Here is a 12154-nt window from a genome sequence, read left to right as displayed (position 1 = left end):
CCTTGCGGAGGAATAGGGGCAGGTGCAGTGGGGACCAACTGACGAGTTAAAACACGCCGTGGTTTACACCCTTCATCGAAATAACATGGAGGGGGTTCACTCTCGGGAGAATACCTGACTGCCATAATTTTTAAAGATTTCCACAGCTCTGCTGCTGTGTCCCAACAAAACCAGTAACATAACTGTCCCAGATGGTCTTTTTCGATCTGGCTCCTTACTCCTCTTAAGGCAGCCTGTTCGAAAGAGCCATACGAAGGCCACCTCATCTCCGGGTCGGCCAATACCGCGGTATACCCAGTCCAATTCCTTACACACAGTGTGTACAACTTCCTCCTAGACATTCCTGTCTGTACTGGGAGTTTCCCTTCATTCCATAACTTATTTACAATCCCCAGCGGACTCTCAAGAGGCACGCTAGTCCCTTGACCCATGGTGTCTGACAGGAGCCCTCCAACTGGCGTTTATCCTGCTGTCCAGTACACGACCCCTCAATATTGAATTGGCTGGGAGAAATCTCCCGTGGCGCCTGCCAATTCGTATGTGAGTGATCTGGCCACTGGACAGAGGCACCGCACCAGAAAAAAATCCCGGACAAGCTCCCAAATTGTTAGGTAAAAAGCAAGTCCTTACTCACCTCTCCAGCACCCGAGTTTGTGCGGAGTTGGTATGGGGCTCACAAATCTGTCAGAGACCAGACAACAATTCGTTGATCAACGGGCTCACACCATCCTTAGCTTAAAAAAAGCTTCGGAGTAAGTGTGGCAAGTTTATTAGGGGTGAGCATCAATGTTTATACACAGAAGTAAACAAAGTGATTAACAGATCATAATGGTCATGCATAATCAATCAAGATTCTACAGGTTAAAATGTAAATTAGAGAAGACAAAGGGGGAAATGGCTACTTAAAGGGAGGGGGGGTGTCATGAGCAGTTCGCAGGTCAGAGCTTTGATTAAAAGTTTCAGATAGAGACATCAAGTCTGGAGTAAGTTTAAACTCATGAAAAGTTCAGACTCAACACTACCACTCTGAGAAATAATTTTGGAGTTGGAAAATCTACATTGGGGGCTGCTGTCATGGAAGTGTGTAAGGCTGCTAATCATCTCCCGCTATGCAGGACTGTGAGTCTCGGCAGTATGCAGGATATAATGGATGGATTTGCAGGGGTGTGACGGTACCTCCCATAAGGCTTTATGGAAATATGCATATGAATATATGTGTGTGTATATATATAACATAACTAGAATGTGTTTTATACTACATATGCCATGTAACATATCTCTGTAAAGGTTTTGAACTACTGAATCTATTAATCCTATTTGTATGCACGTATCATTTTTGTATTCAAAGTTATGAATATTGGCTGCATACTTGTTTGATTCTAAGTAGGCTGAAGTGAAGCAGTTGGTCAGCTTCCTGAGAAAAGACTATTCTCAGTAAGTGCCCAGTCCAGAAACACTTAAGCCAACAATGAACTTGGAGTCAAGTATCAGAGGGGTAGCCCTGTTAGTCTGGTTCTGTAGAAGCAGCAAAGAATCCTGTGGCACCTTATAGACTAACAGACGTTTTGCAGCATGAGCTTTCGTGGGTGAATACCCACTTCTTCGGATGCAATGGCTTGCATCCGAAGAAGTGGGTATTCACCTACGAAAGCTCATGCTGCAAAACGTCTGTTAGTCTATAAGGTGCCACAGGATTCTTTAATGAACTTGGAGACACCAATACACATCTGGGCTTTCCCAGGAATGTGGCTTGGCTGGTAAGGAACTCAGTCATGCATGGACATGTGACTTGCCCAGGTGACTCCAAAACTCCATCTTGGAGCTGGACTTTGCATAGGAGAGGGGCGGGGGTCTCCACCCACAAGAGAGAGTCTATTTAAGCCCGTGGGAGACCCCTCCATTTTGTCTTTAGCTGGCTAAAGAGAGAGCCTCTCCACCTCCCAGGATACCTGAAAGAAACTGGAACAAAGGACAGTGACTGCAAGGGGTGTGAGTGATTGCTGGACCCAGGCTAAAAGGAGATTAGTGTGTAAAAGGGAGCATTCTGAAACTGGTGAGGATCTAATCTGTATTCAGTTTGATTAGACACAGAGTTGCGTGTTTTAGTTTCTTTTGCTTGGTGACTTGCTTTGTTCTGTCTATTTCTACTTGAAACCACTTAAATCCTACTTTCTGTATTTAATAAAATCACTTTTTACTTATTAATTAACTCAGAGTATGTGTTAATACCTGGGTGGGCAAACAGCTGTGCATATCTCTCTATCAGTGTTATAGAGGGCGAACAATTTATGAGTTTACCCTGCATAAGCTTTATACAGGGTAAAACGGATTTATTTGGGTTTAGACCCCATTGGGAGTTGGATATTTGAGTGTTAAAGACAAGAACACTTCTGTTAGCTGCTTTCAGGTAAACCTGCAGCAGTTAGGGGACATGATTCAGACCTGGGTCTGGGTTTGCAGCAGGCTAACGAGTCTGGCTCAAACCAGGCAGGGCACTGAAGTCCTAAGCTGAAAGCAGGGGCAGAAGTAGCAGTAGTAACAGAAGGGGCACATCAGGTCGCAGCTCCCAGGGGGTTTCTGTGATCCAACCCATCACATGGGGTTCCTGACCTGCGGTGGGGTGATAGATGGCGCACACATCCTTATTTTGGCATTAGCCCACCTTGTCACAGAGGGGCTACTCTTCTATGGTCATGCAAGCATTGGTGGATCACTGGGGATGCTTAACTGATAACAGTGTGGGTTGATCAGGGAAGACGCATGCCATTCCCATCTTTAAGAACACAGGACGGTTCGGAAAGCTGCAACCAGAGACGTTCTTTCCTGACCAGCAGATTATCATTGGCAATACTGAAATGCCAGTAGTGATTTTGAGGCATGAGGCGTATCGCTTGTTCCCCTGGTTCATGAAGCTGGATACTGGCTACCTTGACAGCTGCAAAGAAAGATTCAACTGCTGGCTTAGCAGGTGCAGAATGACAGTTGAATGTGCTTTTGGTAGGCTGAAGGGACACTGGCAGTGCTTACTGACTAGACTGGATTTCACTGAGAAGAACAGCCCAGTGACTATAGCTGCCTGTTTGCCTCAGATATTATGCAGGACACAAGGGGGAAAAGCTGCCACCAGGCTGGAGGTTGAGGGTGTGACTTTGAACAGCCAGACACAAGTGCTGTTACAGGAGCCCAACATGGAGCTATGTGGTTGAGACAGACTTTGAAAGAGCATTTTTAACAGTCAGCCACAGTAATGTTCTCTGCTGCTTTGATGGATTTGTTTGTCTGGTGTAATCTACAATATGTATTTGTGAGGCTTTGTCTGCTGGTATATATTCTGTTGGGCCTGGAGCTTTGGGCGTTTCTATGAATTGTGTGGTGCTTGCTGTACATTTACAAATATGGCTGAGTGTTTTCATGAAGCTATGAATTCTGAGGTGCTTGCTGTGCATTTAGCTGTTTGCCTTGACAATCACTATGCATTCTGCAATATATGTTGTGAACTAATAAAGATAATTTGATTATCCACAAAATAAAACTTGGAGTAGAGAAAATCAGTGTAGAAAATCCATGTGCAAAAAACCCCACATGCAATGTTATACGAATTTTTAGCATAATTTAACAGAGTGAAAATTTTCAAATTAGAAAGTAAGGGTTTATGTCTGTTTGGTGTTATGTGTAGCCACAACGGACTACATTTGTTTTCTCAATCGTGGTTCTCACAGGTCTGTGTATGTGAAGCTGTGGTTTTCCTTGCTGTCCCCTGGAGTGGAGTGGTGGGCGTGATGGGTATGTCCCATGTATGCCCGCAGAACATCTGACTCTGATGGGGAGAAAGAAGAGGACTAGGAATCAAGTATCAGAGGGGCAGCCGTGTTAGTCTGGATCTGTAAAAGCAGCAAAGAGTCCTGTGGCACCTTATAGACTAACAGACGTATTGGAGCATCAGGACTAGGAATTACATGGTCTGCAAGCCAATACTGCAGCAGACGATGAACCAAGGGCTACAAGGGCCAATATGACCGACAGTGTGGAGAACAACAGAGGACAGGAAAAAGGCAGTGCTAGCAGGACAAGCAGTAGAAAATACAAGAGGACATGAAGGTTCTTCTCAGGCAGCAATTCCAAATGCTGCAGACCCTGGTTGACGTACAGAATCAAAAGTCCCGGACTTTCCACCATTGCAGTCTTTGGATAACTCCATGTTCGCTGCTCACTACTCCCCACAACATACCATGTGGCATCACAGGTCAAAGACGCCATGCCAGAAGCTGCTGATAAAAACAGACCGTTGTCCCATGGATTTACAGTCACATGGGAATTCCCTTCCCCTTTATCCATCTTGGCATGATGGGTCTGTTTAGACTTCGGCGGAGTCTTGAACAGACACTGGCTCATGGCATGACTGGGGTTCCCTGCCACGTCCTCCTTGTCCCCTTCCTCCTCATCCTTGCTGTTCCTGGCAGGGGTGTCATGCTGCTCCTCTGAGGTATCTAGAATCTGTATGGTATTGTAGGGGTCTCCACCAAGTATGGCAAGTAATTGGTTGTAAAAGTGGCAGGTCTGTGGTGCAGCATCATATCTATTGTGTTATTGTGGCCTTGTGTTATTCCTCGCAAAGTTTTTTCGCTTGCATGTAGCGTTGCTGCTGCTGATTCCTGTCGTATTCCTTCGCATGGGAGATGCAGGCAATCTACTCATAGATGTCTACATTTCTGCAGCTGGCCTGTGGCTATGCCTGCACAGCTTCTTCTCCCCACAGGCCCAGGAAATTCAGTGTTTCCTGTCTACTCCAGGCAGGCGAACATGTGGTTCCTCTCTGTGTGCGTGGAGGCAGTATAGTCAATTGAGTAGGTGCACACAACATAAATGAGCTGCTAGGTGTGCTTGCTGAGCTAGGCAGTCAAGAAAAGGTGTTGCAAAAACACTTGGGGTTTTCAAGGTGTGGGTGGCTTCTGGCCTCTGTGACTCCAGGCCGATAGAGTTTAAAATTGTGTCCAGAGAAGTCAGTCACAGGGAATGGGACATTGTGGGATAGCTGCTGGAAGACCGCTAGGGTCGACACAGGTCATGCGATGTCTACACTCACACTACATCAAGCGAAGTAGGTCAGTCATAGCTTTACACCGTTTGGGGAGGTGGTTTTACTATATTGCTGTAATGTGGCACTTATGTTGGCTGGAGACAAATAGTTCAGTGCCAGGTGACTTGCATCGACTTAACTTTGTAGTGTAGACCAGGCCTGATACTGTTGCTTCACCAATTTCCTCTAAGCAGTCAACGTTAAGGACTGTCATAGGTTGTCTGCTCCCAGTAAATGAATTAAGTCCAGCTACCCTATGCCAGGACAGGTGCTCACATTTGGCTAGTTAAGAAGGCAGGGCAGTACTGAGGGGCTATAGAAGTTTGGGGAGAGGTCCAGCGAGAGAGTGTCCTGCTGAGTCAGTCAGAAGACTAGAGCAGGTCTGTGGGATAAGCTGCCAAGTGCAGAAAGCTCTCTGCAGGCCTTCCCTTGTAAGAGGGAGGAATTGACTAGAAGACTATATTTTTGGGACCTGGGAGAAGGCTGAAGGCAGACCAGCAAGAGCCATTTGCTGGTTTGCATCCCCAGGCCAGAGAGCTGGAGAGGGCTGAAGGCAGAAGCAGTAGCAGAGGGAGATGCAGGCTAGCTCTGTAAACTAGAGAACTGGAGCCAAGGGTCGGAGAGGGCTGAAGACAGGGAGCAGCAGTGGTGCTTACTTGCTGTCAGTCCAGGGCTGGAGAGCTGGACCCGGAAGAATAGTGGTGAGTGAGAGATGCTCCCTTGGCAAGGATGATCTCCCAGCAGAGAGGCTGTGGGGTTTCCTTCTGGGAAGATGGTTGCACTCCAGTTGGAAGGGCTGTGGTAGCTCTCCTGGTGCAAGGACAGAGGAGAGCTGCACTAGAGAGTCGGGGTGTGGTGAGGGATGCTGGGGCTGTATGTTGCATGTACTGTTTGGAATATGCTGGTGGAAATCTGGACTATGGTTGTGGGACTTTTGTTATGATATATGTGCATGGGACTTCATAATAAATGACCCCTACAAAGGCAATATTTGTACTTGGGGACTCTGAAGGAGGGAAACTGAGGTAGGCATGCTTGTCATGGCATGGTCTGCCACTCGAAGGCATTCCAGTCAGGCATGCCCTATGACAAGGATATTTGGTTATAAACCCACATGCTGCTAAATGGCAGGGCAATATATACTGCCACTGTCCAGCTGGTTCGCTAACATTTTCAGTAAACTTGTAAAATGGTTAATCCAGAAGCATTTGTCTTTCTTAATAGTTTACTTGGACAGGCAATGATGACATTTTGAGGACTTGACAAGAGAGCTGAGGTTACTGTTATTCATGTGACTTTCCCTGTGGGTGCCTGTCACATTTACGGGTTAGTTGCTACTGTGGTTTTTTCACTTTGTGACATCTATAAAAATAACTAAATGCTTGTTTCCTCTATGGTAAGGTTTGAAAAGTCTGAAGTGAAACCTAAATGCAGAGCATTAGTAAAAATATTTAGCTACGCTTCATGCAGATAATAAACACATTCTGAAAGTTACTTTTGTGACACATTCAAGGGCATAGTCATTTGATAGTAAAATACTTAATGTGCATTAACTTCATTATAAAAATAGTTGGCCATTATGGAAACTACTTCTCTCTTGAGAGTTTTTGGTTCCTTTCTGCACTACATATTACATTGAACTGTGAAAAGGTGTTAAAATTTGCTTTAAACTCAAAATTATTGAAATTCAAAGACAAATATGAAATCATTACAGGAAAAATATAAATCACATTGGGAGACCACCTTTAACTACTGTCCAGCCAGCTATCTATCAGTTGTTACCTAGATATTTGGTAACATCAACTTAACCATAAATTGTTACAGGGTTTTGAGAACTTTTCTAATGTTTTTAAACTCATAAAGTAATCTAAGTATTCATTGATAAAGATTAGCTCACTAGTATCAAAATAATAGGTGGGTGTTTTTGGGTAATAGTTAAGGAATGTCTTCCATTCTGATTAATAGTTGTTGTACATGTTTGATCCTTGCTTTTGAATTTCAGTAACTTTCTGGGGTGCATAGCTTACTGTTTCACATTACAACGTATTTTTAAGAATAAGATATTGTTTGTATCTCCCTGTGACACAAAATCTGTTTCACTATGTTCTTTTGCATGATGTTTTCTCTCTTTTCCTTCTCTCGTCTCAAATTAAAATGATTAGCAGGAAAAGAGGAACACTGTTCTTTTTCTGACAGTGGCCACTACAAGATACTTCAGTGGAAATCCCATAATGAAAAAAGCTAGTATGAAAGATCAGTGTTAGTAAGTTAAGAAGTCATATTTGTAATAAAGTAGAATTAATATTGATAGAGCTTATTTATAAATTATTCTCTCTTAAATCTCTGATGCCAAGTGGAGGAGGAGCTGTATCAGGTTTCACCTGCAGCCAACATAAGTAACATGCAACAACACTTAATAATATCACCAACTGGCTGACACTCAAAGGCTATATATGAAGTTCATGACTAAAGGATATAGGAAAAACCATGCTTTTGATAGTAGTCACATATATGCAGTACAGTGGAACAGATTGCATATAATTTGGGGTTCTTCCATTCCTCGAGGTTCATTTTAGAACTATTCTGGATTTATGTGCTTACTGTAATTTTTTTTTCTCCATGTGTGCTACCTGTGCAGAGGAAGGAGATCATCTGTACCAGGGGTTCTCAACCTTTTTCTCTCCAAGGTCCCCCCGACATACTATAAAAACTCCATGGCAGGGGCGGGGAGGCCCTTGGGGGCAGGGGCCTAGGGCAGAGGCGTAGTTTGACTTCTATTTTGGGGGGGCTGGGGCCAGCGGGGCTCAAGCCACCTCCATATGGCAGGGTACAGAAAGGGAGTGCCACCTCCCCCCTGAGACTCAACTCAGAAGGCCACCCAGACTGTCTGGGTTGGGGGGAGGGCATGCAACCAAAAATTATAACTCAAAGGTGAGGAGCTTAGCTCAAAAAGTTTGAAAACAGCTTAGGGTGCAGGGAGGAGGGTAGCTCAGGGTGCAGGGAGGCAGGTAGCTAGAAGATGTGTGCAGGCATGGGGGTAGCACAGAGTGTAGGGAGAAGGGGCATTAGGGGCTATGTGCTGGGAGGATTTCCTTGTGGTCCCTGTTCCCAGAGGGGTCTGCCAGCCACGGAGCTGGGTTTCCCCATCTGGGGGGCTCTTACTGGCTGCCTCTGCAGGAGCAAAGGGGGCTGGGAACTGAGGAGCAGCTTCAGCCTGGGGCACCAGCAGGAGCAGCAGCTGTCCCGCACTGTCCAGCTCCAGCGTCCTGCCTCTGACCTGACCGGGGGGTGGGGAGGTGTGGAGCTGCCCCCGGACTGCCCTGCACTTGCGCTGCAGTTTGGGAGGGGAATGCCCTCCATGTCCCCAACTCTGTCCATGGGCTCAGGGCTTCTGCCCCACAGAGAGCACCAGGGCTCGGGGCTCTGAGATTCAGCCTCGCGCCTCCCGGTTTCAGCCCCATAGGGGCACTGGGGATCGAGGCTTCAGCCCCATGCCTCCAGGCTTCAGCCCTGTGGGGGGAGGTAAGGGCGGCGCCGGGGATCCAGGCTTCATCCGTGGGGGAGTCCCACAGCCCCCTTGAAAGGGCTCGCAGACCCCCAGGGGGTTGTGGACCCCCGGTTGAGAACCACTGGTCTGTACTATCTTCCTCCCCACTCATCACCATACTCTCTTTCTAGATATGCACCTTTCTAGTGTGCAGCAGGTGGTGTAGCTTGGGGCATTCTCACAGACATACCAGACATTTTTCAGAGCATATTGGTCTATTCTTTCTCCCCCCTCTCTTATTTAGTAATTTAATAGGGGCCTTATTCCTTCCATTTGAAGGCTTTCTCTCCCACACCTTCTCTGCCTCATTCCCCTTGTCCTGGCTGGGCCTCGCAGTGGGTGGGAGATTCCTCCCATTCACAGCCCCATCTCTCAGGGCAGTGGTTGGGGATCAGAGGAGTATGTGCCTCACGTAAAGGGTGATGGTGAAGTGGAATGGGGCAACATCAATCCCCAGCCCTGGGAAGGGCAGAGATCCCACATGTATGAACCAAGATCTGGGGGATGTTTATCCTCTGTGTGTGAGCTGAGATTTGGCCCTCCCCTTCTGTAGGGGGGTGGTCTGAGCCCTTCTATCTGCCCTGCATGTGTGAGCCAGGATACTAAAAGCCCAATGGAAGGGGCATGACAATGCCCACTGAGACGAATGGGAACAATTGAAATGTCTCAGATTTATTGTTTCAGGCTGTATCCATCTCCATCATGTGTTCTCATTTGGCTGAGAATAGCTCACTGAATGTTCCCTTCACACCTCTGTGAGCCTCTTGTGCCTCAGATGGATGTGTACAACCTTGTTTCCGGACACTAGGCCCTGATATGGACTAGAGACGATGCTCCACTCTCCTGTTCCTTCCTGCCTCTAGCTGGTAGATGCACTCCTCACAGCCCCATGACCCCTCTAAATTTACCAGGGATGGGTAGGTCAAGTAGGAATGTGGAGCTGGTGCATGTCTGGAGGGTTCTAAGTGGGGTGGGGGTGGTCCGATCAATGACATGATGAAGGGAATATTAGAGGAGTCAAGGTAGTGCTGGGGGAGTCTGAGCAGTTGAAGATAATATGTGAGGGGTCAGAGCAGTGGAATCTGGGGTGAGTAGGAGGGGGTCCAAGTTGTGCAGTAGGAGTTGTTGAGGTTCATCTCTGTCCCCCAAAAGTCCCCACATCCACGCCTCTCCATGTCTGTCCCCTGCCCACCAAAAATGTCCCCACTGACTTCATGCTAGTCCTTGTGCCGTTCTTGAATCCTCCCCAGAGCTCTTCAACCTGCACACCCTGTGCTGTCGCCTGCCTCTTCCTGGAGAGGATGGTTGAGGGGGAAGAACTAGTGTGTGGTGGACATACAGAGAAATGGGAGACAAAGAGATGATGCAAAGGCACGGAAGAGATGGCCATGCAGCCAGTGCATTCTGTGGGTGGGGTAATCCTTGCTGAGGAGGCAGAGGCAATGGAGGGGAAGAGCTGGGCTGTAGTATGTGGGAAGGTGCTGAGAAACCTTTTTTTTTTTTTTTAACGAAGGAAATTAAATGCCCCAAACCTTCATTAACACAGAGTTAAGGTTGCCTAGTGGTACCTCATGTCCTTCCAGAATGTGGAGAGGGCTAAGCTTAAACCTCTGAAAACTAAAAAATGAAAAGTTACAGTAGACACTACAGTGCATCCTTAATTTTGTCCTAACCACATATTAGCAATGTACTGTTGCAGATGCTACAGAACACCTAGAGAATGGAACATGTGAGCACCGTAGGATAAAGTTGAACAACACTTCTTTGCTTGAGCAAAACTTGAGTTTAGGTCAGGGGTAACAGACAGGAGCTGCCCACACTCAAACACTGTGCCCACTCCACACAAACCACCTCAGACTGGCTATATATAATTTTCCCTTTACTCTTGTGAACCTCTGCGCTTGCTCGCTGACTCACTCACTCTCTTTCATCGCAGATCGTCTTTGCAGATACAAAGTAGTACAGCGTCACCATTCATTTCTGTCCATGGCTTGTTCCTTCATTAAACCCAGCCTGGTTGATGTCCTGCAGTGTAGTAGGTCAGACTGATCTTGGTTATGTTTGCATTATTTTCTTTGACATTCCATCACCTGTTGTTTTCAGCAGTCTCTGCATCATCATAATCTTTTAGATTTATAGCCAGTCCTGTACTCTGATTTCACTCCTACTGTGCTTTTAACTTGTTGGTTTGTCTTAAAAATCATTCCATTTTACACCTGCCATGTTTTGAAGAACTCTCATCTGTACTGCCTCCAACCTTTTGTTGTCTTTTTAATTTAACACAGTTGCTTCCTCCACTTCTCTTGGTAGCTTAACCTGTGCATCACCCTTATTTAACCCAGTGGCTATTGCCAGCTTATGGTAGCCAGAATTAAGTTTGTGTTGTGGGGGTACTTTAAGTCTTTTGCTAATTTTCAAAAGGTTAGCCACTCTCCGTTCTGGAAAGGCATGAGGCACTACTGGGCAACCTTAACTCTGTGTTAGGATGTTTTTGGGTAATTATAATATCAATTCCCTTTTTAATGCATTTATAATGGGATTTTTTATTAGAGTGAAATATTTTATATAATTTCTGTAAACAATGGTAAAGTGGAAAAATAAAACACTCTGTGTCCGCTTCAAACAACAACAAAATGTCTGTCCTACTTGTGGATTGTACATGGTGAAATAGGAAGATGTGTTTCATATTGCTTGTTAGGCAGATAAATACATAGAATGGGATTGTTGTAGACACATTGGCACAATGGTTTAATAATCTTTGAATTACTAGTTCGGGGAGAGATTAGTAAAAGTATAAGTGGCAAGTAATTATTGTAGTATTAATTTATTTGGAATATATAGGCCCAAAGAGTCAAAGATCCTGTCATTGTCCAGTGTTAAACAGTGTTAAACAAGGTATGGGGTTTGGTATACAGAAACCTCAACTTGCTTAGTACCGTAGCAAACAAACCATTAGAAATCTTTATTAAAGATACAGAAAAGAAGGAAAAACAGTTAAAGCACTGGACATGTAAAGTATTAAATAAGACTTTCATTTTAACAACATCCCTTGTTCCCTTTTCCTTCAGCTGACAAGAATATTTAGAAGGGGGGAAAAAAACCTTGTTTGACAGTCTCTTGGATGGTATTAAAGATGCTAATAAAGACATCCTTTGGGGGAAAAGAGAAAAAATTAGCAGAGCTGGGCTGGAGCCTTCATTGGCGGTGATGGTGTTAAAGACTGATCCTGTTTCCTAGAAGACAAATCAAGACAAATGTGCACAAAAGGGGAGAGAAAAGAACAGCAGAGAGAAAATGCAGCTTCTGTGTCTGGTGGTGACTCTCACTTGCAACCTCACTGCTGGAAAAACACAGGCACAGGACATGATCTTTTCAGCCATTCAGAGATATGACAAACTCACTCCAGCATCAACCTATTTAGGACATTGCTTTTAGCTGCCTCTTCTGGCCATAAGCTTTCGGAATATACAGTGTTAGGCAGCTAAACTAGATTCTTATTAATCAGAAGACTAAAGGAGAGAGAGAGGAAA

At 45.5% G+C, this 12154-nt stretch overlaps 1 protein-coding gene across 2 annotated transcripts in view; it reads left to right on the top strand.

Moving 5' to 3' along the window:
* UBAC2 (UBA domain containing 2) overlaps positions 1-12154 on the top strand; it is a 194988-nt gene that overhangs the window by 48483 nt on the left and 134351 nt on the right. The window lies entirely within an intron of this gene.

This window comes from Mauremys mutica, chromosome 1, assembly GCF_020497125.1.
Source record: "Mauremys mutica isolate MM-2020 ecotype Southern chromosome 1, ASM2049712v1, whole genome shotgun sequence".
NCBI lineage: Eukaryota > Metazoa > Chordata > Testudines > Geoemydidae > Mauremys > Mauremys mutica.
This window is presented reverse-complemented; position numbering and strand designations above follow the sequence as displayed.